This window comes from Sciurus vulgaris (genome assembly GCF_902686455.1).
Source record: "Sciurus vulgaris genome assembly, chromosome: 8".
Lineage (NCBI taxonomy): Eukaryota > Metazoa > Chordata > Mammalia > Rodentia > Sciuridae > Sciurus > Sciurus vulgaris.
The window spans coordinates 142,247,073-142,274,827 of NC_136468.1; the positions used below are offsets into that span (position 1 = coordinate 142,247,073).

The 27,755-nt window shown below is 56.8% G+C and overlaps 1 long non-coding RNA gene across 1 annotated transcript; it reads right to left on the minus strand.

The window, feature by feature from the left end:
- Nucleotides 1–16,386: 16,386 nt before the first annotated feature.
- On the minus strand, nt 16,387–19,227 carry LOC306667227. Its single transcript, XR_013765484.1, has 3 exons — nt 18,564–19,227; nt 17,247–17,680; nt 16,387–16,505 (listed from the first exon to the last, which is right to left on the minus strand). It is a non-coding gene; the product is annotated as an uncharacterized lncRNA (long non-coding RNA).
- Nucleotides 19,228–27,755: the final 8,528 nt, after the last annotated feature.

The window sequence follows — 27,755 nt, forward strand, 5'->3', positions numbered from 1 at the left end:
GGTAAACTTCAGGTCCCATTTATGGTGCCACAATAAAGACAAAATCATCTTTAAAGAAATGAATCAGGTGACGGGAGCACAGGCGTGAAAACCACCCTCGCTCTCAGGGTGGTGGGGTGGAGGTGCGCCAGCTGAGGACCCCTCCTCAGCACCTCACGTAGGGGCCACACCTCCACCTCTGGGTCCCCAAGGGAGCACAGTCCCTGGCTGCCTGCAGCCCGCTGACGGCTCTGGAGCCATTTCCACCCGGTCAGGACAGACCCAGCCAGGTCCCTGTGGGGCCCCCAGCCTTCCGCCGACTGACTCCACCTTCACACGTGGCACGACTCCTGCAGAGACTTCGTCCCTCAAAGGCACGCTGGCCCTCCCATCCCAGCGAGCTCTCCAAGGCTTCTGTGAATGGCGGAGAGAGTATTGTCCAGAATATCGCAGTGCTTAGGAGTTTGAGAACCTCTCTTTACAATTCTGGTGAGCTAGATACAATGCCAACTGCCCTTCGCCACTTTCACGAAGGCTTAGCTGTCTGGAACCCAGCAGCCCAGGTGCATGCCAAGCAAGCCCTCTGGTCCTCAATCTATCGCCCGGCATTTGTAAAATGTTCCTGGAACCGTGGCTGCTGCTGACCAGCTGGGAGAGGAGGGGAAAGAGGAAGGGGGACTCAAAAGAGAGCGGTCACTACTGCTGACCAGCACCCAGTGTAGACAAGGACTCCCCAGACTCAAGCCAAATCCACACAAGTTGTGTGAAATTGACCAGCACTGTCATGTATTCAGCTAGAAGGGCGTAAAGAAGATGGACGAGTGATCAAAACCGTTACATTCATACCTTGATTTTTAACATGCATCATGCTGACCTCTAAGCTCTTGAGAGTAAGAGCAGATTTTATCTTGTTCATTCCAGTAGCTCCATGCCTTTCAAAGACCTCGGACACAGACAGGGGTCAATACCTAACTGTTGGCTGTGCTGAGGACGCCGCTCAGGGGAAGGGTGTTCCCAGCATGCACAGGACCCCGGGTTTGCTGTCTAGCACTGGAGAGAGAGAGGGAAGAGAAGGGGAGGGGAGGGGAGGGGAGAGGAGGAAGGAGGGAGGGAGGGAGGGAGAGGAGGGGAGAGGGATGAGGAAGGAGGGGAGGGAGGGTGCAGGAAGGAGAATGAGGCATGAAGGAGGCGTAGGAATTTTCCTTCATCTTCGGATGTAGGGCTTTAGGAGGAGGGAGGAAGGACTAGACCTTGCAATGAAGTGCACACAGGTTCCCAGGTTCATTCTCCAGTCCCAGAGTGCCCATTTCCTAAGAAGAGCTGATTTCATCATCCCCATTTTACAGAGGCAATAACTGAGGCTCAAAGACCTGAAATCACGTACTTGGGAAGAAGGGGAGACAGGATTTGAACTCATATTGCCCAAGCGTTTGGAGACTTGTCAGCTCCTTGGCAAACAAAACTCTCCACTCTACCCAGATGCGTTGCTCTTCCCTGTAAGTCATCTGCCGCCGCGTAAACCACTGTAAGTCACGAATAACAACGATAACAGCAAACATCGTCACGCTCTCGCAGTTTGCCAGAGCCAAAGGAATTACAGGCGGCTCTGGTGGGTGCTCAGAGTCACCTGGGGAGAGGCGTACGTGGGTTAGGGTTAGGGACATGGAGGTCAGGATCAGGGTCGCAATGACCTGCTCAGCTGCAGAGCTCCTGAGTGGCACTGCCGAGACTTGAACCCAACTTTCTGTGACTCCAAGTGCGTGACGCTTCCCACGACCCTGAAGGGTTTCTAGACTGTTACGTGTTTGACACCAACCCAGGGTCCGTGGGAATCGCTGGCAACTGACTTTGGGAAACAAGCACAGGAGTTTTAAGGGGCAGAGGTCCGTGACATTTAGGTTCAGACCACCTGCCAAACAGCGTCTGGGGGAGAAGAAGAAGGCCGGCTGTCAATCATCCCGACGATCTGTCATCTGCTTCTGGGGTCTGTGGAATGCCAAACACCCAGAGCTGGAAAGCAGCGTGGTCTTGTTTTCCAGATGTGTGACGATGCTGAGTGTGCCGTCCCACCCTCCCTGTGTCCCAGCCCCTGGCTGGGAGACAGCGACTCTGATATTGTTATTGCTACTAACAACACCAGCCCCGCCCTGCTTCATGAGCCCGCCGAGCGCGCGGGCCTGGAGCAGAGCGTCCCCAGCGCACCGTCTGACTCTGCGGGCTGACAGGCTCTGCGCAGCCCTGTTTTCCAGATGAGAAGATCCCAAAGCTCAGCGCCGGGTCAGAGACAGCTGAGGACGCTCGCGGGAGGTAGCGTGGCTCCTCGGAGGCCCCAGGGAGAGACCTGCTTAGAAACCCAACATGGCCTTATATGGAAACGGGGCCTCTGAAAGTCTGATTATGTTAAAGACGGTGGGAAGGGTTATCCAGGATTTAGGGGGCCTGGGTCCTCCGACAGGTGTCCTTAGAAAGAGAAAGGCAGAGGGAGGTTTGAGACACGGACATGGGGGAGCCCAGAAAGACAGAGGCAGGCATCGGTGACGGGCCTCCAGCCCGGGGAGGCTGAGGATCCCCAGCAGCCACCAGGGCTTGAGAAGGGGGTCACCGGGGACCCCTCCTCAGACCCTCCAGAGGAGCCAAGCCTGCAGCGCACCCATTCAGACCTCTCGTCTCCAGAACAGGGAGAGAAGAGAGTTCTGTTGTATTCACCCACCTCGCCTGTGGCGATTTGTTACAGCAGCCTAGAGGGTAGAGCCGGTGACCCGGGTAGGAACGCAGGGGCCAGCCCGGACTCCTTACCACTGACCCGCACCTCACAGCTTGGGAACCTGTTCCCAAACTCGGCCACACTGAGTACTCTCGTTCTCAGAAAAAAAAAATGTCCTCAGGTCCACAAGAATGCAGGCCCAGACAGACACGCACACACAGGTGCCACTCAGCGGAGTGACCGAGAAGGCCTTCTTCACCCGATCTCTTTATAGGCTCATGAACTCTCCAAAACAAAACGCTTACCCAGGCGAAGACATCCAAACGGCACCTGCAGCTCCGATCCAGCAGCCCGTGGGCCAAAAGCCTTCAGCCTTGAAACGTGAAGCCAGAAAACTGGACTTCTTCAGTGTTTGTGATATTTTATTAACGTGCAGGCTTTTATCTCTGGCTTTCAGACGATGTTAAAAAGTGAGGAGGGAGTGTTGCTCAAGTATTCAGTTGATGTGACCGTGGAGGTTTGGAGAGGCGGGAGGGAATAGAAAGGGGCAGGCATTGGCGCTCACTCCCAGTCAGTGCATACGCCAGAAATAGTCCGAGTTCTGGGCACGTGCATTAGGATCTGCTCAGAGTTCCCCAGACCCCAGCGGACACTTCCTTTGCTGGGCTGCACATCCAGAGAACTCCGGCACCTCCCGCCAGCCCTGATCCCTATAAGACATCTTCTCTACTCCATGCTGTCCCAAGGAGCAGAGTGGCTTTCCCACTCTGCCCACCTGCTGTGATTTATATGCACCCCAAATACACCATTTATGATATGTTACGCTATTTGATTCTTTGCAGGCAAGTCTGTCCCTTTAGACAAGGGGTTTTTCACCCAGGAGCCTAGGAAGCCGTTGAGAGAACTTTGAGGAAAGCTATCCCTCCTCGAAATGATCCACAAAATTGTATTTGAATGTGCAACTTGGGGGTAAAGGAGCTCTGAAGTTTTCATGAGTTTGCAAAAGAATGTCAAGGCTCAAGAGTACTAAAAATCTTCTACACTAAGAACAAAATTCCTCAAGGTTTAGTAGCTCTGTTGCCTGGCACAGCATCTGGCCCCAAACTGTTAAAATGGTTGCAGTAAACTTTGATGGAAACACAGAATGAAATGTGAGCAAAAGTGATACCTGTCACTTCCAGGCAGAAGCCTTAAGAGGCGTTGCTTCCCGTGGTCTCACTGCCTTATGTCATGGTGACTGCTCTGCTAGCCTGGAACCCAACGTACAGATGCCACTAGGCTGAACTTCCAGGACTACATCAGTTTGCTGCCCCATTTAGGGGGCTATTTTTTGATGCAACACAACTTCACCCATCCTGACTGATACATGCTGGACTGGACACACCCGAGATCATTCTCCTGTCAAGGAGTAAATGCCTGCGGCAGGAAGGGCAGCCTAGCTCCCATTGAGGACTCAAGGCTGGGCTCACAGGGCTTGCAAACGGTTCCCTCTGGGTGACCCTTTAGGGCGTCCTTCCTTCCTGTTGGGAGCTGGTCACCTTTGAAGTAGCTTAACACAGACAGGATTTGGAGGCCAACAAACATTGGCTCATGCCCTGGATGTCACATTCATCATCTTTCAGTGAGTATTTATTGAGCACCTACTATGTGCCTACTACTTGGTACCTGTGCTATGCATTGAGGAGGCAACAGACCCCAGGATGGGAAATATACAAGGTTCCAGTCAACACAAATATCAATCTGATGGTTTGATGTCAGAATTAATGCCCCAGGGGAAAAGAGTTCAACGCAACATTGTGTGAGAGTTTGAGAAGACACTCGATAGGATAGAGAGCAAAGCTGAGCTCAAGGGGATGAAAAGGAGCCTGTCACCTGAAGCCTGGGGGAAGAGCATCCAGGCAGCAAGAACAGCAAGTGCAAGGGCCCTGGGGCCAGAATGCAGCTGATATCTCATCTGGGAGGGAGCAGCTCGTATTCACTGATGCACCGGATATTCACACATACTCTCTCATTAAATTAGTACGACAGCCCTATCAGATTGGCCCCATTTTATCAGAAAACAGAGATTGACACACAAAGCCGCGTATAACTGCTGTTCGAACACCTTCAAACGGTCCGCTGAAGATCAAAGATCAGCAAGCAGCAGGACTGGAAGGTGACCCCAAGCCACCTCTCCCCAGAGCCCACGCCCTTTACGGCTGCACTTTCTGTCTTGCGAGGGAGAGGCTGGCTTGGTCATTGCGGGCAGGTGGCTCAGCTTCTGCCCGTCTGGAGATAGTGAGGCAAAAGAGGAGGAGTCTGGTTTTGCATGAAGCAAGTCGGCACTGGCAAGCCACCGTTGCATAATGGAGACACAATTAAAGCGAGTTCCCATCTCGGAGACTTCTTCAATTGGGCCAACATTCAACCAGGAGCGTGTAAAGAAAGGGATGCTTTAAATAGTTTCCCTGCTGAACATTTTCTGGGAGGGTGCAGACATCTATTCAGATACAATTAACTGGAGTATTTTTTTAACACGTGGGTGGAGGGATGGGGATGTCTGTTATCTGATGTGTGATTACCGAGAGCTGTTAATATAAACAGCGCGAGTTGCAGACACTCTGGTTTTTTCCCTGTGGCTGCTAATTAAAGAAGTGCTGCTCATTTTCAGGATGCAACAGCTCGGTTCTCGCTGTCCGTAGTGATTTATCAAGAAGTGAAATCTTCAGCAAGTGACCCCAAAAGAACACGATCACGTGAAACACCTCTTTTCCTTGTGATAATGATAAACGCCATAACAATAAACTAGAATGTACTGGACGTGTCTAGGCACCAGGTACAACTTAAAGGCATTTTCTTATTTTATTCTCCCTGGTAAATACCCAGGCTGGGTTCAAATTTCAGATGAGGAAACTGGTCTTTCCGCAAACAGGTAAGAGGCTGTAAAAATCACGGCAATCACACCAGTGAAGCAAGCAAGTTTGGGGGTGGGGAAAGAAACGTCTGTGGAATTCACATCTCCATCTGCGACGGAGGTCGGGTGTTGGAGGGCAGGAAACCTGCAAGCAGACATGTACCCAGGCATCCACGTCCAACACGGACCTGTCAAGAGAGAGTTGGCTTGAAGTTGATGGAAGATGGCAGGCACAGGAGTGTCGTGATTTCCATGGCAAGATGTCACCAGCTCCAGGAGAGAGCAGCACAGACACAGCACTCGGTGGCCCTGGGTGTTGGGTGACAGTCGGCACACTGATATAGAAAGGTTCCCTGGGTATCTGTGAGTGTGTTCCCAGAGCGTAGAGCCCCGTGGGCTGGGCTCACTGGGATGGAGAGCAAGGATGCGCTGGGGAATTCTACAGGAAGCGGAAGGCACAGGCCGGATGATTGACCTGCCACACAGTGAGGTCCAACTGGTCTCCAAGACTCCACCCGTGGGTCCAGTGGATGGCTGACCACACCCCAGAGGAGCTGGAGAGCCCAGGTGCTGCAGCAGCTCGGGGGAAGGTGACAGACTCCCTTTTGGGAGACATCCAGGAGCAGATAGAGGAAGACACATATAAGAAAGAGGCAGGTTAAAAGCTAGCTGGGGGACGTTAGGCCAGTTGCTTAACCTCTCTGGACTTGAGTAGTCTGACTTAAGAAAAGGAACTAAGTATCTGTAGCTCAGAGAGCTGTTGGAAAGAGACGTTTTGGTCCAAGATACACGTTTACAGGACCGGGTTTCCCTTGTTTTCTCCACTGCATGTGGGGTTGGGGGCTGGTTACCACGGAGGAAACCTAAGGCAAAGGGATTTTAAGGACTCCAGTGGCTGAAAATTCAGGGCCCTGCACTGAAGGAGTCCGACGGGACCACGTGTTCTGCTGGCTCTTTCTCTGTCCCAGCTCGGCTTCCCTCACATTGGCTCCATCCACCTCCAGCTCTGCGTGACATCTTTTAAAAAAATCTCTTCCTGGATGCCTGAGGGTCACACTCAAGAGCCGTGCACAGTGAACCTCCGCGGCCAGGTCCGCACGGCCTCCCAGGCGGCCTCCTGCGGCCTCTGAGCACCACCACCTGAATGCACAGCTCTCTCCGGGGTTCGAACCAATGAACTCAGCCTGGGTTCCCATTGGCCAGGCTGGGGTCACATGCTCATTCAGAAGCAATCGCTGGCCGGCAACATTCTGATTGGCCACGTCTGAGTGGCCACTCTCCCAAGGGCTCAGCGTGGGTGAGCTCTGGTGTGTCAGAGAATCAGAGTCGTGTTAACAGATGACCAATGACCGGACCTGGGGCCCGCGCCCTGGGCAAAGGACCACTCAGAGTGCGTGCGCACAGATTCCTGCAGACTCCTGACCTGTGGGCATGGCTGGTGCCCTGCTGCCATCTTTCTCCTGCACATTCAGCCTTGCCCGGAGGACGAACGGAGCATGCGCGCAGCGCACCCTCTCTGGGGCCGGCCTCCCAGTGGCCTCACCGGGACCCCTGGCTCCAGGCTCCCTTCCTGGGAACCGAGAGGATGCGTCTGCCTCTGCAGACTCAGCGGCTCAGCGGGGACCTCTGACACCCCTGGCCTTTCCCGGAACCCTGAGATGGGAGAGCAGAGCGCCTCAGAGGGCAGGTTTAAAATTAGAAGGGACAGCAGCTCTGTCCTGTGGTTCTTGAACGCCAGCCATTGGGGAGGAACGGAGATAAGGTGGTTGAGAGACAGGAAGCATTTATTTAAGATTCCTATCGCTCTGGGAAGCTGGAGGGGAGCGGGGCTCAGGGGAGGAACAGGATGTTGCCAGGATCCGGGGCAGGGCCCGGGACAGGGGCACGGACAGCGGATACTGGAGGGCTCGCTGGTGGCCGGGGTGGAGGTGAGAAGGTCTGGAGAGGTCCCAGGCAGGGCAGCCCGGAAAAGGGCCCCTTGGGAGTGCAGGGCTCTTCGGGGGCAGCAGGGAGATGGAGCTTCTTCTTGAGGACCTTACGACTCTGCAAGGAGGCTGCTGGGCTTCTGGGTAGTCCTGGGCAGGGACTCCATAAGTGAGCCCTGGGGTCAGCGGTCTCCCTGGTGTCTTCTGGCTGGTCTCCCAGCTTGGGCACCAAGTGACCTTTTCGGAAGGTCACCCTTGGGCACTGCTGCTGGAAGTCCCGGGCCACCCTGACGAAGGGCTGACCGCTGCCCCCTCTGCGCAGGGCCTCAGTTCTGGTGCTGAGGACCTGCGTGGTCCTTTTCACTCCAGGGAAGCACAGAGGTCCTGGGAACTTCACAGAGGACCCTTATCAAAATGCAAATCTCGTAAGGAAAGTCAAGGGCAGGGCCATCGGCAAGACAGAGAAGCACAAAAGACCAAAATATGCCACAATAATACGTCATAACCAGATAGCACCCAAAGGCACTGCCGGGGCAGGCCAGGTATTGCCAGGAGCCTCGGCCGTCCACTGGAGATTTCTATCTTTTGGCAGCCCTGGGAGGCGCGTCCTTCTTTCCACACGACGATCCCACGAAGCAAGGCCTGCAGAGCAGCAGCTCCTAAGTGGCACGCGGGCAGAGGGCAGAGGCTAGTATGAGTGGCCTGATGGATAAAAACGGTGTGGGCCGCGGACAGAACTGGCCTTGGGCCAGTGACTTCACCTCTCTGCCCCTCAGTTTACCCATCTAGAAAGTGGGAACAACAGAGGAGCCTCATCACAGACTTGCAGAGAATTTTGCAAGATAGGCGCACTCGAGTTAATCAGAACGGCGCATGAGTGTTCAGCAAAGTGCCGTCCCGAGCAAACGGTGAGGCTGTCGATGGAGGGGCCCACCCTCTCCGCCCCCCAGGTCTGCATCTGGGGAGTTATAACCAGTCCACTCCAGACAGCAGAGGCCGGAAAGAGCAGGACTGAGATTGTTCCCTGCCCCCCACCGCCTGCCTCTCCTGACTTCCTCCTCACACCGGGCCCACCGGGGACCTGGGGACCTCCCATCTGCCCTGCCCAGCCCCTGGGGAATCTGGACCGCGGGGGCCTGGTCAAGGATGCAGTGTGTGCTCGGCGCACACCCACCGTGCAGCTGGAGAGACCCTCCCATTCAAGGATAAAGGATTCCGGGAGACGCGTCAAGGAGCCCGTCACCTGGTCTCAGGGGACAGTCTGGAACTCTCGAATGGGACGTTCTCCCGTTCTTATTCCCCGGGAGAGTGTCTGAGTGCTTCCGCTTTTTAAAGACCCAGCCTCACAGTATGGCTGTTTTTATTTCCCCCACCGTGGATGGCGGCCCACCATCCTCAGGGCCTGTGATAGATTCTCCACGGAGCTCCTCATTCAGTCCTCCCTAGAACTCTCGGCATGAGGGAACATTTTGGTGCCTATTCTGCAGCCTCTTCAGAGATAGCAATTCACTTGCTCCAGGGCACACAGCTGCAAAGGGGCGGGCTGGGATGTCCACCGCAGGGGTTTGACTCCAGAGCCTGTGCTTGAGGCCACAGCCCTCGGGTGTTCTAAAGAGATTCTCCTGGCGACGCCTGGTGGCTAAGCACAGCAGGCTGCACACCTCTGTTCTTCGCCAAGGAGATGAGGCCGGGTGGTCATCATAGCCGTCATCCCCGTGAAGAAGCAGCCAGGGTCCCTCAGGTCACAGACGTGAGGGAGTTGCAGAGTTTTCAGCACCTCACAAGGAAACCTGGTGGAAATGTTTCAGCCAGAGGGAACGGCAGGTGCAAAGGCCCTGGGGCAGGTGCACACTGCTGGTTCCTGTTCGCCTCTAGATGTCCTCCAGTGACATGTTCATCTGCTGTTGTTTTTCACGTTCATCATTCAAGCAGTTAAGTGGCCTCCTCTAGGAGGCCTTCACAGCCCCTGGGCGGGGTGCACCCTGTCACTGTGCCACACACACCTCCTGACCCTCTCAGCACATCGCTGGACTGCACTTCCCTAAACATTTGGGACATTTGCTCCCTGTGGGTCTCCCGATGAGGTGACAAACTTGTTGTGTGTCCTGCGAAGCCCACAGTGGCCCACAGCAGGTTCTCCAAGACATCCTTGTTTGCAGGGGAGAGAGACCTGAATGTGGGCAGCGACGCGCGCACACCGGTCTCAAGACTGAGGTAGAAGCACAGCAACCAGCGTCGGAGGCGGGGATTTCTGAAAAACACCACACAGAGAAAGTTCTCTGGTCGTGAAGCGCTTCCGATCTCATCCAAGAGAATAAAAGGACTGGAGAGGGCCTCGCTGTTGGTCAGCGTCCAGGTACACGAGTGTCAATCATGTGCAAAAGGGAGAGCAGATTCCGCGTTCCCAGGGCGCACGGGTGCTGATCGGGAGGTAGGAGGGAGACGGGCAGGGAGGAGGGAAGGAGGGAAGGAAGGAGGGGAAGGGCCTCTTGTCCAGGGGAGAGGACTCGGGGAGGTCAGGCACTTGCAAACTGAGGCCGAGGAGCATCCGGGCTGAGAATCCAGGTTTGGGGTCCAGGGGAGATTCAAACGGCACCTTCTCGAACCTTCCAAGGGGGAAGATGCAGAACTAACCCAGAGCGCTGGAGACCCCGCAGAGCTCAGCACCGCGCAAGGAGCTGCGCCTTCAAGACGGGCGGATGGATCCGCGATCCCAGACTCTGCAGGAGCAGGCGCTCCTAGGGTGGCCGCCCGGCGCCCCGGGGACTCGGGTGCGCCTCCCTCCCCTCCCCGCCGCGGAACCCGCACGTGCCGCGAAGGCCTTCCATCTCCTCCGCATCTGTATGTTCTACATAAAACACACAGCTTCATTTTCTGTTGATTTTTATGTTTTACCACTAAAAAACTTTTGTAGGAAAAACTCTATAATAATCCCTTTCCACTCACAGGTGGGTTTCTGAGGCTAGCCGCAGGGATACGCATGGACTTAGCATATTTTATTTTTATTTTCATGAGTTCTAAATAGTTGTTCATGACAGTAATGCATTTGTACATTTTGATAGATCAGTCTCGAATAGAGTGTAATCTCTCGGTTTTCTGATTATACATATCGCAGAATCACATCCCCCATACACGTACACGAGGTCATGATGTCTACACATTATTTTTTTTTTAGCCCTTTAAAAATATTTATTGGGTCTTCATTGAACTGTTTGTAAATAAATTTACTGGGCATATTTGTTAGAAGCCAAGAACAAAATGGACAAAGTCCTGCTACTATTTTCATCGGTAGAGACGGAAAATAAATATTCAACCTACAAATCTACAGTATTACAGGTGGAAGAAACGTGGAGAAAAAGCACAGATTCTCCCCACCACAAGGAGACTGTGGGCTCTCTGGAGTTCTAGAACTCTCTCCAGACCTTCTGGCCTTCACCCTGGGCACCCTGCTGGACCAAGTTCCCTGCCCCCACGAGTGTCTGGGCATCGGCTGGGCAGCCTCCTGGCACCCGGGGTGAAGGGGACCGTGGTGGCCTCGGCCAAGCGTGTGGGGCTGTGATCGCTGGTGTTCGGCACTGATCTCCATGTGGCACGGCCCGGCCCGGCCAAGGGCCCCGCTGCGGCCAGCAGCAGAAGTCCCCATTTCTACAGGGTTGGGAGAGCTCTGCGGGATACTTTTGGAGAGCACGTTCTCGTTCCTGACCGCGCTACGCTTTATCTGAGCTGAGGACATCTCACTAAATCCTCGGGCTCCGCTGGGTATTGCAGTGAGCAGACACGGGCTCAAATCCTGGATCTGTACCAAGGAGCTGTGAGATCTTGGGCCTATCGATCGGCCTCTCTGAGCCTCGGTTCCCTTGTCTGTAAAATGGGCCAATCAGTACCTTTATCTCCTGACTGTTCGGATCATCCAAAGATTGCTGGAGGGGTCCAACCTTGAACTGTCCGTGTTGCTAAGAGCTGGAGAGTTGCGTCACTCCGAGGGCATCGGGGTGGGGCCTGGAGCCAGTCGGTGGTCCTGGACATGCAGCGGGGAAGAACCCTTTGCCCTTTGACAGGAAGGAAGGTCAGGGTTCCACCAACCCCTGGCACCCGCTGCAGCCTGCGCAGCCTTCGATGCGCATTTTATCTTCTTCAAAGCGAGCCATTATCTGATCTGCTCGTCAGAGGCCCCGGCCAGCGAGGCCACAGAGGACGGGCCCAAGGAGAGATGAGTCAGGCATCCAAAAGTCAGGGCCAGGCGCTCCTCTGACAAGCAGCCCGCTGGACGGAGCTTCTCTGCTGATCTTGGCCTGGGAGGAGAATCGGGCCATGCAGGCCAGGCCAAAAATACCCACAGGGAGACTTCCTGTCCCTGACCATGAACCGTGCTCCCGGGCCCGGCCAGCTGGGCTGCAGATGTGAGCTCTGGGCTGCAAGGGAGGCCGGGGATGGGCCAGTCTCCTCCCTTGCCCGGGATGTAGAGCCCCAAGTCCACATCCCTCGGTGCCATGGGAACATCACCCTGGGCTCCCGTGAAGTTCAAGTTCACGAGCGCTGGTGGCAGGAAGGTGGAGCCAGCCACACTGTTGATCTGCTGCAATACAGCACAACACAATAGTAGCTGCTTGTCAGAGACCGTCCCGGGCAGCAGGCATGCCATCGACAGGCCCCGAGGTCACCTGCAAGTGAACCTCGCCCTCCTGTCATCCCCGCAGCTGAAGCCAGCCCTGGAAGCCGCTCGGTTTCCCAACATTCTCTTCTTCTAAGGCACGGCAGGCTCCCGTGCCCTCTCTTCCCGCGGCCTAGTCCAACTTCAGCCTCTCTTCCCTCCTTGCTGTTTTCAGAGGAGCCCAACCGGACCTGTATCCCAGGGGAACGGTTGCCACTCAGCTCACTGAGAGCGGGATTGCTCGAGGTCCTTTTTGGACACAGTAGGTCCCTGCCTTCCCGAAAGGCCCGGGACCTCTGCTTCTGGATACGGTGGAGGAAAGGTCTCTGGTTCAGTCAGACCTGGGTTCTGCTGTCCATGGCTGTGTGACTTTGGAAAAATCACACCACCTCTCTGATCTCGTTTTGTCATTAGTACAAAGTAGAGCAAGAGCCCTACCTCACGGGACTAGAGGGAGGACTAAAGAAAGGGCATGTGGTGCGCAGCAGGAGCCCGCGCTGCCTATAGGAAAGTTGCGGCTCTTCTGGTTGTTTTTGTCTCCTTGTCATGTGTCATTGGTGGTGCTGGTCACGAGGCAGGGATGCTGCTTCCCTTCTCTCCTCAGCCCCTCCATCACCCACAGCCCCAGCCCACCTCCCCTCTCCGGCTGGGCCACTTTGCAGGAGTTACTCAGCTTCTCTGTGCCTGCCTCAGTTTCCTCTTAGAAACAGAGAGCTTAGGGAAACTTGACTCCCCCCAAATCGCACACCCAGGATGACGTGTCAGCCCAAACTCGCGCCAGGTCCAGAGGCCCGACCGCCTCCCCGTCAGGCCTCTGGGTTTTGGTCATGTGCCTGTCTTTCCTCACGGAGGCCACGGAGTTCCCTACCCCTGACCTGGAGCCAGCCTCACCTGAAGGCGACGGCCTCTGTAGATTTTGTGAAGTTCTGAAACTCAAGGCCCAGGCCTCCGGGTCACCACTGTTGCCTGCAATCGATCAATAAATAGCAGATAAATAAGTAAGAAGCCTCAGCAGAGCAGGCGGGAGGCCACCAGGTGGGTGGAGGAGGAGGCCCCGGAAAGGCCCGCACTTCAAAGAGGACCGGGCTTCAAAGGCCACGGCTCTGCCCTCCCGCCGGGTCACGGCCGCTGCCTCGCTCTTAACGAGGACGCTCGGGGGGGGGGGGGGGGGGAGTGTGTCCCCGAGTGTGTCACCCAGCCTCCCGGGTGGCCTTGGGGACGCCTGTGAACCTGGGCAGGAAGGAAATTCCTGACGCCGCCACGGTCAGCGACGTGGCACCGAACACCCTTCTGCCCCTCGTGCCCGGCCCTCGTGAGTGCCACCGGACCTGCTGCTGGGGAGGCACGGGGTCGCGGGCCGCCCGTTAGTCCCCTGGGTGGGAGTCCTCCACGTCCCCTCTGTCCTCAGGGAGTGTGGCCCAGGCCTCTGAGCCGGGCCCCGCCGGTAGCAGACGGCCAAGGAGACTCGACCTCGGAGTTCTTGTCCGTGAAATGGGGACAGAATCCTCTCCGTGCATTTGTGAAGGTGGCGCCGGACAGCGTGGGTGACATGGGTGACAGTGTCGGCCCGGGGCACTCGTCACCGAGAGCCGGGCTCCGGGCCTCCCGCCCTCCCCGCTGGGCCTCCGACCACCACCTCCAGGAATCGCAGGCCCCTCGGGCTGCCAGGACACACGTCCAGGGCGAAGGAGGTTGACAGGGGTCACAAATATTTGATCGGTCCTGGGGTAACACAGGCCACTGACCCCAAAGTAGGTGTTGCCTCGGCCGAAAGTTTATCCTGGAATAACAAAGCTGAGGGCTGGGGAAGCCGGCCGGGGAGGCAGCCGGGGCCCAGGGCAGTCCCTGTTCTAGAAAGTTCCAGCAGCCAGGGCCGGGCCTGTGAGCCCACCGTGCAGCCGTGTGGCGGGTGAGGTGCCGACGGCGCCAGGAGACCAGGGGAGTCCAGAGGCCGGGGTAGAGACGCGGGTGCCCCAGAGCAGCGGAGGCCTCGGCCCCTGGCGCCCGACTCCGGTGCTCCAACCCTGGGTGGAGCCGACGGTCGACCCCCGGCTGGGCAAACAGGTGTCCGCTCGGCCTGGCTCGGCCTGGCGCGCCCCGGCTCCTCCGCGGAGGCACACGGGGTGGGACTCGCACCCAGGAGGGCGGCCGTGGGTGTTAATTGAGATACTACGCAAAACGAGTGAGGGAGAATTTCTGAGGGAGGCCACAGCAGGGCCAGGGCGGCGAGTTCTCCTCCTGGTGTGTGAACGAGCCTCGGGAGGCCACGGGCCTGCCCCTTCACCCGCGCCTCCGCCAGGGCCGCTCTTACGCAGAGGCCAGCGCTGGCCACAGGGTCCGTGCCGCCTGCGGAGACCTCTGGTCTTCCAAGACAGAATTCACCAACTCTTGATGTGACAAGGATGGTGCCACCTTAACCAGATGGCCCAGAGCCACTCCACGGGCACTAATGATTACTTCCTGAGTTGGTGGGTTTGTCCTGCTGCGAGAAGAGCGTCCTTTCTTCTACCCCTGGCCCCGGCCATACGTCCATCTGCTCATCCATTCATCCCAAAACCACGCGCCCTCTCTGGTGCTAGGGAGAGTCTCAGGAATGAGTGGAAACTTGATCACAGTTGAGTGTGGCAGAGCTTGGAAGCCATCGGGGATGGCACGCACCATTGGCCACTCTGGCCAGGCCGTTTGCACAGTGCCCAACCTGCACCACCTTCTGTGGCAGCCCTGAGAGCAATCCCTACCGAGTGCCAATGAGATCCGAGAGAGCCAGTCACGGCAGGGAGGGATCGAGTCCCTTGAGGGTCCTGCAGGAGGAAGCGGGGCTGAGTCTTGAAGGGGGGGTGGAGAGTTAGGGAGACAGAGAAGAGGACAGGAAGCCCTTCCTAGGTGGACAGAACCTGAGGGGAGAGGGTCAGGGACGGCGGGGTTCTGGGGCTGCACCCAGCACAGGCGGCCCCTCCGGGAGTCGCTGCGGAGGTTGTTTTGGACGGCCCTCTGCTCAGCGCCGTTCAGTTTATTCCGTGGCCGAATCTTTCCATCCCCGCCGTCATCCCGGAGAGAGGAGCAGCCAGACCTCTCACCTGGGCGGCGGCCAAAGCCACCTCGGTGGTTCCCACAGACGCTCTGCTCTGCACCCCGGGGACGGACCCTCGCCTGCTCCAGCCTTTGCGTGGCTGCTCTGTGCCTGCAGCTCAAGCCCAGGGCCTGCGTGGGCTCCCCAGGGTCTTCCCGGGTGAACCTCTAGGTTCTCTTTTTCCAAAATGGTACCCACGGCCCTCTTCTTCCCGCTCTGTGTCCTAGTCATACGATTTCTGTAGCCGCCTCGACATCCCTCAGATCCTCTAGGCGGACCTCAACCCCAGAGCCTTTGCACTGGCTGTCTCTGGAGAACCTCTCTCTCTCCCTCTCTCTTTCTCTCTCTCTCTCCTTTTTTGGCACTTTTCTCAAATGTCACCTTCCCTTAAACATCTTCTCTTATCAAATGTCACCTTCCCTTAAACACCCCGTGTTATAACCCCATTTCAAAAAGCAACCCACCTCCCCAAACTCCTTTAATTCCCCATTTTGATTCATTATACAACTTAACTCTTATTTTTAAGTGAGATTCCAATACCTTGAAATCTCCATGTGGACAAGAATTCGTACCTTCTTTACTTTAGTATCCCCTGCAACTAGAATGAGTCATGACCCTTAATAAGTGCTCAACTAAATTCTTAGGAAATGAATGAGTCACCTCCTTTTATGCAGTGAGTAGACCTTTATTAATGCATCTCTAGGTCACTCTGACCTACTGGTTAGCTGGGTCACACTATTAGTGTACTCTGAGGTCTTAGCTGTCTATGACCTTGCACTTGTTTGAAAGTGCCATTGCGATGACGTAGGGACAATTTTGGGGGCTCCCAGATGCCAACAGAGCAGATGGGGCTCACCCTGGGCCCAACACCCCGTGGGGCTCCCGGGACCCCCTTCTCCTGCCCTCCTGCTGGCCTCCTGCTGGCCTCCTGCCCCGGCTTGGCTGCACTGTGTTTAACTTGGACGGAGCTCTCGCCTGCTGTTTGCTGACCCGGGCTTGGGTTAGAAGTTGGTGCCCAGTGGCCTCGACACGGGCACCTCACCTCCCGCCACCTGCCACGGGCCACATGCCTCCAACACTTTGGCCCTGGGGAGGGGACAGATGGCTCAATCGTGGCGGATCAGCAGCAGCCTGGCTGACCCTTGCTCCACAGAGAGACTTTCCCCGAACGTCCCAGGCTGACGTGGGACGACAATCAAAGAGACCGTCAGGTCGCCGCAGAGCCAACTGAGGCCAAGAAGAGACAGGAAAGCTCAGCGGCCCCTTTCCCTCTGTGTAGGACCCTGCGAGTTCCCTTATTCTCTGGAAGCCCAGTCCAAAAGGATCTTGGGAAGGGTCCCGGCAAGCCCTCTGCTTAGAAAGATGAAGACCCAGGGACTCAGGAGGCCGAGGCAGGAGGATTGTGAGTTTGAGGCCAGCCTCAGCAACTTAGCAAGGCCCTAAGTGACTTAACGAGACCCTGTCTCTAAATTTAAAAAAAAAAAAAAATTTAAAAAGGCTGGGGATGTGGCTCAGTGCTTCAGTGACCTTGGGTTCAATCCCCAGCACCAAAAAAAAAAAAAAAAAAAAGGGAAGAAAGGCAGGGAGGCAGGGAGGCAGGGAGGCAGGGAGGGAGGCAGGGAGGCAGGGAGGCAGGGAGGCAGGGAGGGAGGCAGGGAGGCAGGGAGGCAGGGAGGGAGGCAGGGAGTCAGGGAGGGAGGAGACACAGGGTGAAATACACTACTCCCGACCCACCAACCTCCGCCATCAGCTCAGCGTTTTCGAGTCCACCCTGAGTATATAAAGTGGGGTCCCCACAGCTCATCCCTTGGAGAGAGGCCACTTGGACTCTGGTGACATCCATCCTTCCCAGGTGTACGTGACTGAGGGCCAAGGGCCAGCTCACCCTGGCCACTTTGGCAGTAGAAAAGTCACCAAATTTAGAGTCAGACGCCCCGGGCACATACCCAGCTCTGCCACATGCTGGCTGTGTGGCCTTGACTTCGTCCCCTGGCCTCTCTGAGCCTGGGTCCTCTTATCTCTACAGGCAGATGAAAATAGTGTCCATCCGGCAGAACTGTTGCCAAGACTCCAGGGATCAAGCCTTCCTATGTGTCCTGGCCCAGGGCACCCGCGGCCGGTGGGTCGGGACCCCCTGGCTGGGTCTCGGGCTTCCTGAGTTTGCTTGAGCTGCTGGGTGACGCTTGCCCACAGGCGGGGCTGCCATTGGTCCCGCGAATGGCCGAAGGTCTGACTGAGGCATCCTCCCCAGACCTGCTGGCCGCGCCGGTGCCTTGGAAGGGAGCCGTCGGAGGGACGCTGTCCAGCCGGGGTCTCTGGACCGGGGACGAGGAGGGTCTCAGATGGTGTCGGTCTTCGGGACGCAGCATCCTCTCTTCTCCATGGAAACCGGTCCTGAGCATCCCCCTGTCTTCTGCTCAGCCCCCTGGACACTTCCAACGTGGTCCTGAGCATCCCCCTGTCTTCTGCCCAGCCCCCTGGACACTTCCTACGTGGTCCTGAGCGTCCCCCTGTCTTCTGCCCAGCCCCCTGGACACTTCCAACGTGGTCCTGAGCGTCCCCCTGTCTTCTGCCCAGCCCCCTGGACACTTCCAACGTGGTCCTGAGCGTCCCGCTGTCTTCTGCCCAGCCCCCTGGACACTTCCAACGTGGTCCTGAGCGTCCCGCTGTCTTCTGCTCAGCCCCCTGGACACTTCCAACGTGGTCCTGAGCGTCCCCCTGTCTTCTGCCCAGCCCCCTGGACACTTCCTACGTGGTCCTGAGCGTCCCCCTGCCTTCTACTCAGCCCCCTGGACACTTCCAACGTGGTCCTGAGCGTCCCCCTGTCTTCTGCCCAGCCCCCTGGACACTTCCAACGTGGTCCTGAGCGTCCCCCTGTCTTCTGCCCAGCCCCCTGGACACTTCCAACGTGGTCCTGAGCGTCCCCCTGTCTTCTGCCCAGCCCCCTGGACACTTCCAACGTGGTCCTGAGCGTCCCCCTGTCTTCTGCTCAGCCCCCTGGACACTTCCAACGTGGTCCTGAGCGTCCCCCTGTCTTCTGCCCAGTCCCCTGGACACTTCCAACGTGGTCCTGAGCATCCTGCTGTCTTCTGCTCAGCCCCCTGGACACTTCCAACGTGGTCCTGAGCGTCCCCCTGTCTTTTGCCCAGCCCCCTGGACACTTCCAACGTGGTCCTGAGCGTCCCCCTGCCTTGTGCTCAGCCCTCTGGACACTTCCAACGTGGTCCTGAGCGTCCCCCTGTCTTCTGCCCAGCCCCCTGGACACTTCCAACGTGGTCCTGAGCGTCCCCCTGTCTTCTGCCCAGCCCCCTGGACACTTCCAACGTGTCCTGAGGTACTACGACTCCGGGTCTGGCTTTGGGCACCGAGAGCCGCCCGTCCTGACACAGTCCCCTGTGTCCCCACAGCCCTGCTCAGGGGCTGCCGCACACCCGGCAGCCTTGGGGGGCGACTGGAGGAAGGTCCGACGGGGACCAGCTTAGATGGACATCCATATCCGCGCACAAGTCTGGAATGCTCCAGACGGGCCCCCGAGGGTTCGCTGGCGGCTTAGTTTATTTATCGCGTGGCAAAGGGACTCTTATGAGGAGAGGTCAGACCTGGGTGCGGCGGGGCAGTGTGACCAACCGTGATTCACCCAAACCCGACGCTCACGTCGACTCGCTGGGAACAGAAAACAGACCCAGAGCCCACGTGCCAGGTGGGACTCAGGCCTGGGTTCCAGCCTCCGCTCCAACACTTACTAACGGCAGATTTGGGGGAACCACTTGCCCTGCGAGTCTCGGTTTCTCATCTGTGAAATGGGGAAGACAGTACCGGGCAGCTTAGGAAAGGACCCCGCGAGCTCGCGTTGGTGGCGCCCAGCTCGCTGTCCCGGATCCAGAGATGGCTCCACAGAGTTATTTTTCAGACTCTTTGGCCATTTCAAAGTTCTGACACAAGTACATGCCAAACACGAGCATGTGTGAGCTCATGTATGTGCAACCGCCCCAAAGGGGCCTGGACTTTGTGTGTGCGTGTATGTTGTTTATGCACGCAAACACGTGCAGAGTCTCGCAAAGGAGACCACGTGCATGAGGCCACCCTTGCGCTCCCTGCACACACAGCCGTGTACATGTAGATTGCATGTGCATGTTACATGCATGGTTCATACAACACCCGAGCAGGGTCGCTGTGCCTAATATGCATCCGGCCTCAGGAAACGGTGATTTTCACGATCATCGTGCACTGCATCTTGGTCACCGTGGACCCCCTACCCCACGAAGGGCCCGTGTCACCCAGCTGCCCAGCAGGCCGCACCCTCTGCGTCTGTGCCAGCTCCTGGGCTGAACTTCACAACGTCTTTCAGAACACATTCCTGGAGTCCAGCCATGCATGACCGTACAGACACACGCAGGCATGTATGCACACATTTTCATGCGTGTGTGCAAGTAGATGTGATTCATGTGTACTATGCCATGCACCTGCTCTGTGCGGCGTGCGGCGTGGGCCATGCGTGTGCGCGCACACCAAGTGCGTTCTCAAGCTGCGCTTCCCGGGGGTGCTCTGCAGAGACGACTCTCTTGGACCCTGTATCACGTGCAGCCGCCCCGGCACCGGTAGGTATTTAGTGTCTGTGCCCAGCTGGCCCCAGAGCCCAAGCGCATCTGAGATCAGGTGGCACCTGCTGAGCCCGTGGCGGGTGTGGAGTGGGGAGCCTTAGCGGAGAACCCTGAGGTAGGAAGTGCTGGGTTCTGCAGGTCCTAGGCTGGTGTCAGCTGTCTGTCCCTTCGGTCCCTCGCTCTCTTACCCTCTTTTCCTGCCTCCTGATGAAAAATATGCTCCAGCTTAATAGAATTACCCGAGAGCTATCAATGCAAACGCTGTTTCAAGGCAATCTCATTCGAACAAATGTATTCCTCTTTGAACAGTGTTACTTGAAAAATTAAATCGGCATGTCTGTTGGCCTCTCCCTCCCCTCCCGTCCTCCGGCCCGCGCGCTGGGGAGGAGAGCGGAGCGGAGCAGAGATGGACATTTTTTAAATGAATTTGATCTGATTTAATGATTCCTCTCTGCATTCATTAGCAGTGAAACCAGCCAATGCGCTGTGTCAATCACGGACATCTCCACCGGCATCCACTTCACTTTTGGAGTCAACCGAACGCTTTGCTCTTCCAGCTTATTGTCTTTGAAAAGTTCAGAGCTGGGTGACAAAGGGGCGGGTGGGGACACCGCCCTGGGCGTGTGTCCGGGTGCGGATCTGGACACGCGGGGGTGGGCTCAGGAGCCCCGAGCTTGGCTCCCATGAGGTTCGGATTTGAAGCCTGGCTTGACCACCCGGTTACTGCCTGGCTTTGGACACACACCGTTGCTGCTTTCTGCCTCAGTTTCCCTTTCTGTGAATTGGGGATGATAATAACAGCCACCGCCTCCTAGGGAACTTAAAAGGGTCAGATGCCTGAAACGCAGCCCGCAGGGGGCTTGGCCATCAGAGAGCGCCTCTGCGTTTCGAGAATCAGAGGCTGATTTCCAGGACAGTGAGAAAGTACCAGAAGGCCAGGAAAGGGCCCCCGCCAGCCCATTGAGGAGCCTGTGACATCCCTGCCTTGTGTCACCCACCGGAGCAGAACCCGCCCTGGGAGGGGCTGCTCTTTTGGGGGGATGCGTTCCCGGGGTCACCTCAAAGTCCTCCAGGATCCTTCTTCTGCATTGTGCAGGGGGAGGCTGAGGGCCACTGGGCAGAAGCGGGTGGGACGGGCAGGTCCTGCCAGTTCCCGTTTCTGCATTGGCACATGGCGTCGCCAATGCCGGGGCCGCTGGCTGTCTTCCCTTCGTTCTTTTGTCCCTTCTTTCTAGAACAAGAGACCCCACACTTTCATTTCGCATGGATCTTGCACTTTACGCCACGTGCCAAGGAACCGGTCTCGGGTGATCAGCTCTTCAAGGGCGCGGTGGCCATATGTGTATTTTATTTTTTAATGGGTAACGAGGGTGGAAGCGACTCTGAGCACCGGGCACGTGCTGGGCCTCCTGTGGCTCCGCAGTTCTTTTATTCTCCTTTTGCAATAAAACCATCCTGAGCTCAAGACGCTTGTCCCCAGGCTCGGCTGGTACCAGCGATGTGCTTAGGGTCACACAGCTAGGAAAAGACCACTCCGGACGAGGCCTCGTCCACCTCCAGACCGCCTGCCCCCTGCCCCTTCCTTTCTCCTCCCCACCACCCCTCCTCCCCTCCTCTCCCCCTCCCTCCGTCCTCCCACCCAGCTCTTCAGTGAGTGCCGGCTGATCCACAGGGAGGTGAAGCCAGCGGACTGCGCTTAGACGGATCGGTCAGTCAACGTGTGCACGTTAGCTGTGGCGGCTGCACTTCCTGGGGCTGGGGTCCAAGCTAAGTGTCAGGCACCATATGCCAATCAAGAACCATGAAAGAACCGGTTTGATGAGTGGGATACTGATGGATCTAATGCCAGAGGATTCCCTAACAGTTCAAGTCGTAAGAGGAAGCAGATGGCGGTTGTACAAAAGTGGTTTTTTTTTCCCTCCTCTTTCTTTCTGATTTCAAATGAGGGATTGCTTTCACTTAGTGCCCTTTAATACATACATTGAAGCAATTTTCTTACAAATGCTCGCGGAATCATAATGAGTTTGTTGATTGATCTTTTTGATCACAAGTACGGTGCCACCTCTCTTTATAAGTCCGAAAATCAAAACAGCCCACGAATTCCTGGAAGTAGGAACTGCTGTGCTTTTTCCCTTAGAAAGACCCGACCTCAGAGCAATCTTCCGGAGTCGGTGCTCCAGACCGCCCCTCCCGGGCATTCCATCGCCCGACGCTCTCTCTGTCTTTTCTTTCTGTTAATCGAATAGAAGAATTCCAAGATCCGAGGTCCGTAGCAGAAGCCATTCTAGAAACCCAGTGAGGGGTACGAGGAGAGGTCTACGGAGACACCAGGAGCACCCAAGGTGGGCCTCTGTGCGGATCTCCGTGTGCATCTCAGAAGAGCTGGTTCGGAAAAGCAGAAGAAGGAAGTTGATTTAGGGCCAGGGCGGTTTGTATTCCCATCTTAGCCCCGCTGCTCGGTATCCGGGGCCGCGACACCACCTCTCTGTGGCTCAGCTCCCTGGCTTGTAGGGAGGCCCAAAGAAGCCAGGAACGGGGACCAGCCTCAGCAGAAAGGGGACACCCACCCTGTCTTCTTCCCTTGCTCCACAAGCAACAAACGGAACAGGGAAGCAGCTCTGAGCTCAAGACACCCCCTGCACCTCGGCTGGTACTGCTGAGAGGCTCGATGGCGCGGGGGAGCCTCCGAGCCCAAGGTGAGCTCTCAAGTCCCCTGACAGACGGGCGGATGGAGCGTCACTCCACAGGAGGGGCAGTGTCATGCCCAGAAGTGGAGTTTGGGGGTAAAAAGGGACCGAACGGAAGTCCGGCTGCAACCTCGTGGAAGACGGAGGCTCTGGGTCTGATGCTCGCCTGTGTCCTGCCACTGCGGTGGCTCTGGGCGACAGGACGTGGTCAGCAGGTCCAGGACGCTGTGCTGCCAGGGCTGGGAGGACACCAAGCCTGCCGCCTGTCAGAGCGGAGCGCGGCACAGCCTCCCGGCACCCCTCCTGGTCCACTCGCCCTCCAGAGCTTCTGTTCCTAAGGCTGCACCTCTGACCCCCCATGTCCCTGGAACACTCGTGTCTGCACGGAGGAGAGAGCGGGTGTGCCTGGGGACTCTGCCCCCGGCTGTCTGTGTGGGCATGTGACCGTCCTCTCCTGGGGCAGGGAAGACGCTGGGGTGCTGCTCGCCTCCAGGGCTCGCCGTGGGTTCGGGGTGAAGCCATCTTCCCCAAGACCCTGGCTTGTCTCCTTGTCCTTCCGTAACCTGCCTCCCCCGCACTCCTGGGAGGATTCTCCCATCACTCACAGGAACCGTATGGAAGGTTCTGGGGAGCCTCACCTTGGAGAGGTAAGAAAGAAAATGGATCAAGAAACAAAATGAAAGGTACTAGAAGCTGAGGTTAGGAGGAGAGAAGTCTGGTCTTCTGGAACATGAAGAAACTCTAGTCGGGCCCTGGGTCTCCTCGAGACATTTAAGGTTTTGCATGGTGGGTGCAGACCTCCTAGCTTTCCGGTCATGAAGTCCTCTACTTCCTCCAGACCCCCTTACCAGCCCGGCCTCTGCTGTGATCCTTCCAATCTCTGAATCTGGCTGGTCAGTTTTTCTACCTGGTGTTCTATGGGCCTCTTTTCTATCTGGAAAACTCCTATTCATCCTTCAAGACCCAACTCAGATATCCCTTTCTCCGGAGCCCTCCCCACAATCCAGTCAGCCTCTCCCTCTCTTGTATTCTCTTGACACTTGACCGTGAGTCCCGTGGTGGTCAGCCAGGTGCTGGGGTTCGCATGGCACCTTTCTCCCAGAGGGAAGGACCCTCCTTTTACCGCCCTTGTAATAACGTGATAACGAGAGTGAGCACTTCTGTTGTGCCTGACGTTTCCCAAATACCTTTGCAAGTTCTTAGCGTAGCGAAGTAAAACTCAGTCATTTTTCACAACTGCCAGGAGGCGGGAAAAGTTCCCACAGCTCATGGGCGCCAGAGCCGGGATTGTAACCGGGCTCACTCCAGTCCAGGGCTTGCATGGTTGGCAAAACGCGCGGCCTGCTCTTGTGAAAAGAGTGTTCTAGAACACGACCTTGCTTATCCATGGGCCGAGGGTCTGCGGCTGCCTCTGCTATGCTGAGGGAGCTGGTCTGCCCGGCAGGGACCTTCCGGGCCACAGAGCCCAGGATATTCACACGGTGGGACGATCCCGTTCTCCAGCCTCTTGCAGGGCCTTCTGGGCGTACTTCTTAGGATGCACGGCGTGAGTTCATAAGCGGGGTTATTATTTCTGTACTGTAGGTGGAGAAACTGAGACCAGAGTCCAAGTTTGGTGATCAAAGAAAGAACAAAACGAGGGCATGTCCCACGCTGGTGTGGCCCTGAGTCATGCGTATCACCCCCGAGCTCCCCCAGCGTTCAAAGAAGTGCTCAGCCAGTCGAGCTGGGGCCGCTCTGGGGACGGGGGGACCTTCCTGGGCCGCAAGAATGGGCTTCAGAGAAACATGGGTCGAGCCTCCAGCCCTGGACTACCCACTGGGCCCAGAGGCCACGCGATTGGAGCCGCCCTCCGTCCCACAGAGCCCTGGGCAGGAGAGCAGGCCATCCATCTTCACGGGAAGTGACCGCTCCCCGCAAGACACCACCTCCCCAGCCGCTCAGCCAACAGGCCCCTGACAGGTATGACGAGTCCTCCACAGGTCCCTGTCACTCTGCAGGGCCGGGCTCCTGACTTGCCACCCAGAAGTCCAGGAGGGCTTCTTGTGGGAGGGGTACGGGCGTGGGCACCTGCAGGGGGTTCAGGAGTTTGCCCAGGAAGGGAGAGCATGGCCAAGGGCCTGGAGTCAGGGCACATGGCACTGGAAGAACCAAGGGGTCCTGGTGCTGCTGGAATCCTGGGAGCCCAGGCTCAGAGCTGCAGGGCAGGGCAGAGGGCCTGGCAGGAGCCCCAGGACCACAGAGCCCTTGCAGAACATCCGCCTCTCCGTCCTCAAAGCACTAGGGAGCCACTGGAGGTTTGAGCCGGCTGGTCACAGGTCAGAGCTGCGGACTCCACGGGCTGCCGAGTGAGTCAGGAGCCAGGCAGAGAGGAGACGCTGGGGCCCTGGACACTGGCAGCCAGGGAGAGTGACAGCTGGGCAGACGGAAGATGCTAGAAGCCACCTGGCCATTCCACCTAGCACGCAGCCTCAACCCACGTTCCCCGCTCCCTGGAGCAGCTGGAGCTGGGGAGTCCTCAGGACCGAAGCCAGGCTGGGGGTCCTTCCCTGGGGTCATCCTCCAGCCTGCAGGAGAGAGGTCTGGTGAGCAGGCCAAGCAAGAGCCATGCGGACCCAGCTCTCACGTGGGCTGGGGTCAGCTGGCGTTCCACATGGGACCTGGCCCTGATCTCCCGCCATGGCTCTGACTCTGGGAGACACTAGGCTGCCTGGAACTGCTCTCAGGAGCCCTCCGTGCTGAGGGTTCCAGGCTGCAACGCCCTGTCTTCATGGTCTTTGCTTCCCAAGGTCAAGTGCTGATCCCCATCCATGCGTTAGGATTGGAGGATGCAGAGCGGTTGCCTGAGCTCACCAGGATCGCCCAGGGAACAACATAGAATGGGGGAAGAGTAAAGAGGTTTCCAATAAAGATCAACCATGGCCCTTTCTGCGTCCTTGAGGAGTGGCCTGGCCTGACGTTTGGTGTTTTGGGATGAGGAATGCGTGGCGGCAACCGATAATGAGAATAAGCTTTCCAGCCACTGCTGCTCCTGAACAACCAGAGACAGAGCGGTATAAAACAACCAGTTGATTCTTTCTGGGGGTCAGGAACAGCCTGTCTCTGCCCCACAGTGTCTAGGACCTTGGCTGGAGGATTTGGCACCTGGGGGTACGCCAGTGGCTGGGGGCTGGAGTCTTCTGGAAGGGTCTTCGGCTGTGTGTCAGGCAGCTGATGGAAGCAGTTGGCGGCCACCTCAACAAGGATGTTGGCCAGAACCTCTCCCTGAGGCTGAGGCATGTGGTCTCCCTGGGTGGTCCAGTAAGGGCTCTCCTACAACATGGCGGCCAAGCTCCAAGACTAAGCAATGCAGGAGAACACGGAAGCCCCTCTCGTCACACGAACTAACCTCAGAAGTCAAGCAACATCCTTCCACACTGTTAGTAAGCCAGCCACAGAGGTCCACCCAAGTGATGCCAAGAGGTAGGCATCACCCTCGGGAGGAGGAACATCAAGGTCATGCTGTAAAATGGCCCACTTACGGGGACCACCTTGGGAAAATGCAAAATGTCCAACAGTCACAGCAGCATCTCATCGGCGCTCAATCACCTTTCCAACCACGTCACAGGACACAGTCCTACCAGCTGGGTACCATTATTATAGCATGTTACAGATCAGGAAGCTGAGCAAGAGAGACGGCTCTTTTGTTTGGGATGGAGTAGAATGGACTGTCTAATTGTAAAAAGGGGAAGAGGTCATGGAGAGACAGAGTATGGTGCTTCTCTGCGCGCTCTCTCTCTCTCTCTTTCCCTTTTTCTGTCTCTCACTCTCTCCACACATCTCCCTATCTATATATCTGTGTATAGATACGATGACCCATGCTAGCCATATATAAGAAATGAAGAGAAATGAGGAGAAACGCCACACTCTCTTTCCATGATCTCTTGCATCCAGATAGGCTGACCCCCTGCCTCCCACACTCAGGACCTCCGCCACCTCTGCCATTCCCTCTGTACCTGAGCAATCTCTTGCTTCACTATTTCAAGTTGGATTCCCCAGTGCTCTGGAATCCAGGAGGTGCAGCGGTTGGGAAAACACCATTGGAAACTGGAAAGTACATTATTCTCCCGGGTCTTTTCCCCAAAATCTATTTCCCAACTGACCTCCTGCTGCTGAACCAAAGGTCCACATTGCCAGATGGTGAATCCCAGCAGCAGGGAGGGAGGAAGTACATCCTGCCTTCTCCACTCCAAGTCCAAGTGCTGGACATGTGACCTGTGCTAGCCAATAACAGCACTTCATCCCTCTGGCTATGGTGATTGGTTCACAAAGGAGCATGTGACCCAGACAGAACCAATTGGCGTTCTTCCCTAGGAATTTACATCAGGAGCTGGGAGAAAGGAGGCGGTGGAGATGTGATTATGGGACTAGGCGGACATCTTCCACACACAGAAGACCCGTCTGGGGAGCAGAAAAAGAGGAGGGAAACCAAGATGCTTCAAGTCCTGAAGGTCCAGAGGGAGCATCCCAAGCTGGAAGGCCGGACAGAAGGCACAGTGCCTCCCCTAGCCCAGCCCCACAGCCACGGGCTGTCACTTCCGCCATGTTCTATTCATTAGGAGTGAGTCACTAAAGGCTGGCACCTAGTCAAGGCGAGGGGATTAGACTCCATCTTTTGATGAGAGGTCTATCAAAGAATTTACAGACATGTTTTAAAAACCCACGCAAGGCCTGTTGCCCCTTACTCGGCCTGGGGCCCTCTTCTTATGTTCTTTCCGAGGCCAGGGGACCTTGAGAAGAGGCCAATGCAATGGAACCCAGAGCAGCTGCAACTCATTCTAGATCACCTCTGAGTACTGTGCGCTAAAGCGCTGCCTGATTCTGACCAGGAGAGAGAGACCGGAGACCGGGGACAGGGCTCCAGGTCCCTGTGGCTCTTTCTGTTCTAAGGAGGGAAAGAAGCTGATGAGCACTCCTCCCGTCCCCGAACCCCTTTACAGCTCTGCTTAGCTTTCACATGGGGTCAGTCCTGTGAGTTAGGCAGGGTCCTCTGGTTCTCACCTCCCAGAGAGGAGACGCCGAGGCTCGGACGGAGAAGGACCTGCTCATGGTGGGGATACTCACTGATGTCCAGCTTCCGAGTCCCAGCGCCTCCGTCTTTGGGGCTGACCTCCTATTCCTGACCTACTGCTTCTGCCTCCTTCGAACTGTGCATGTCTTCGATCATATAGGAGAAGCTGGTCGCCAGCGAGGTTTACACCCATCT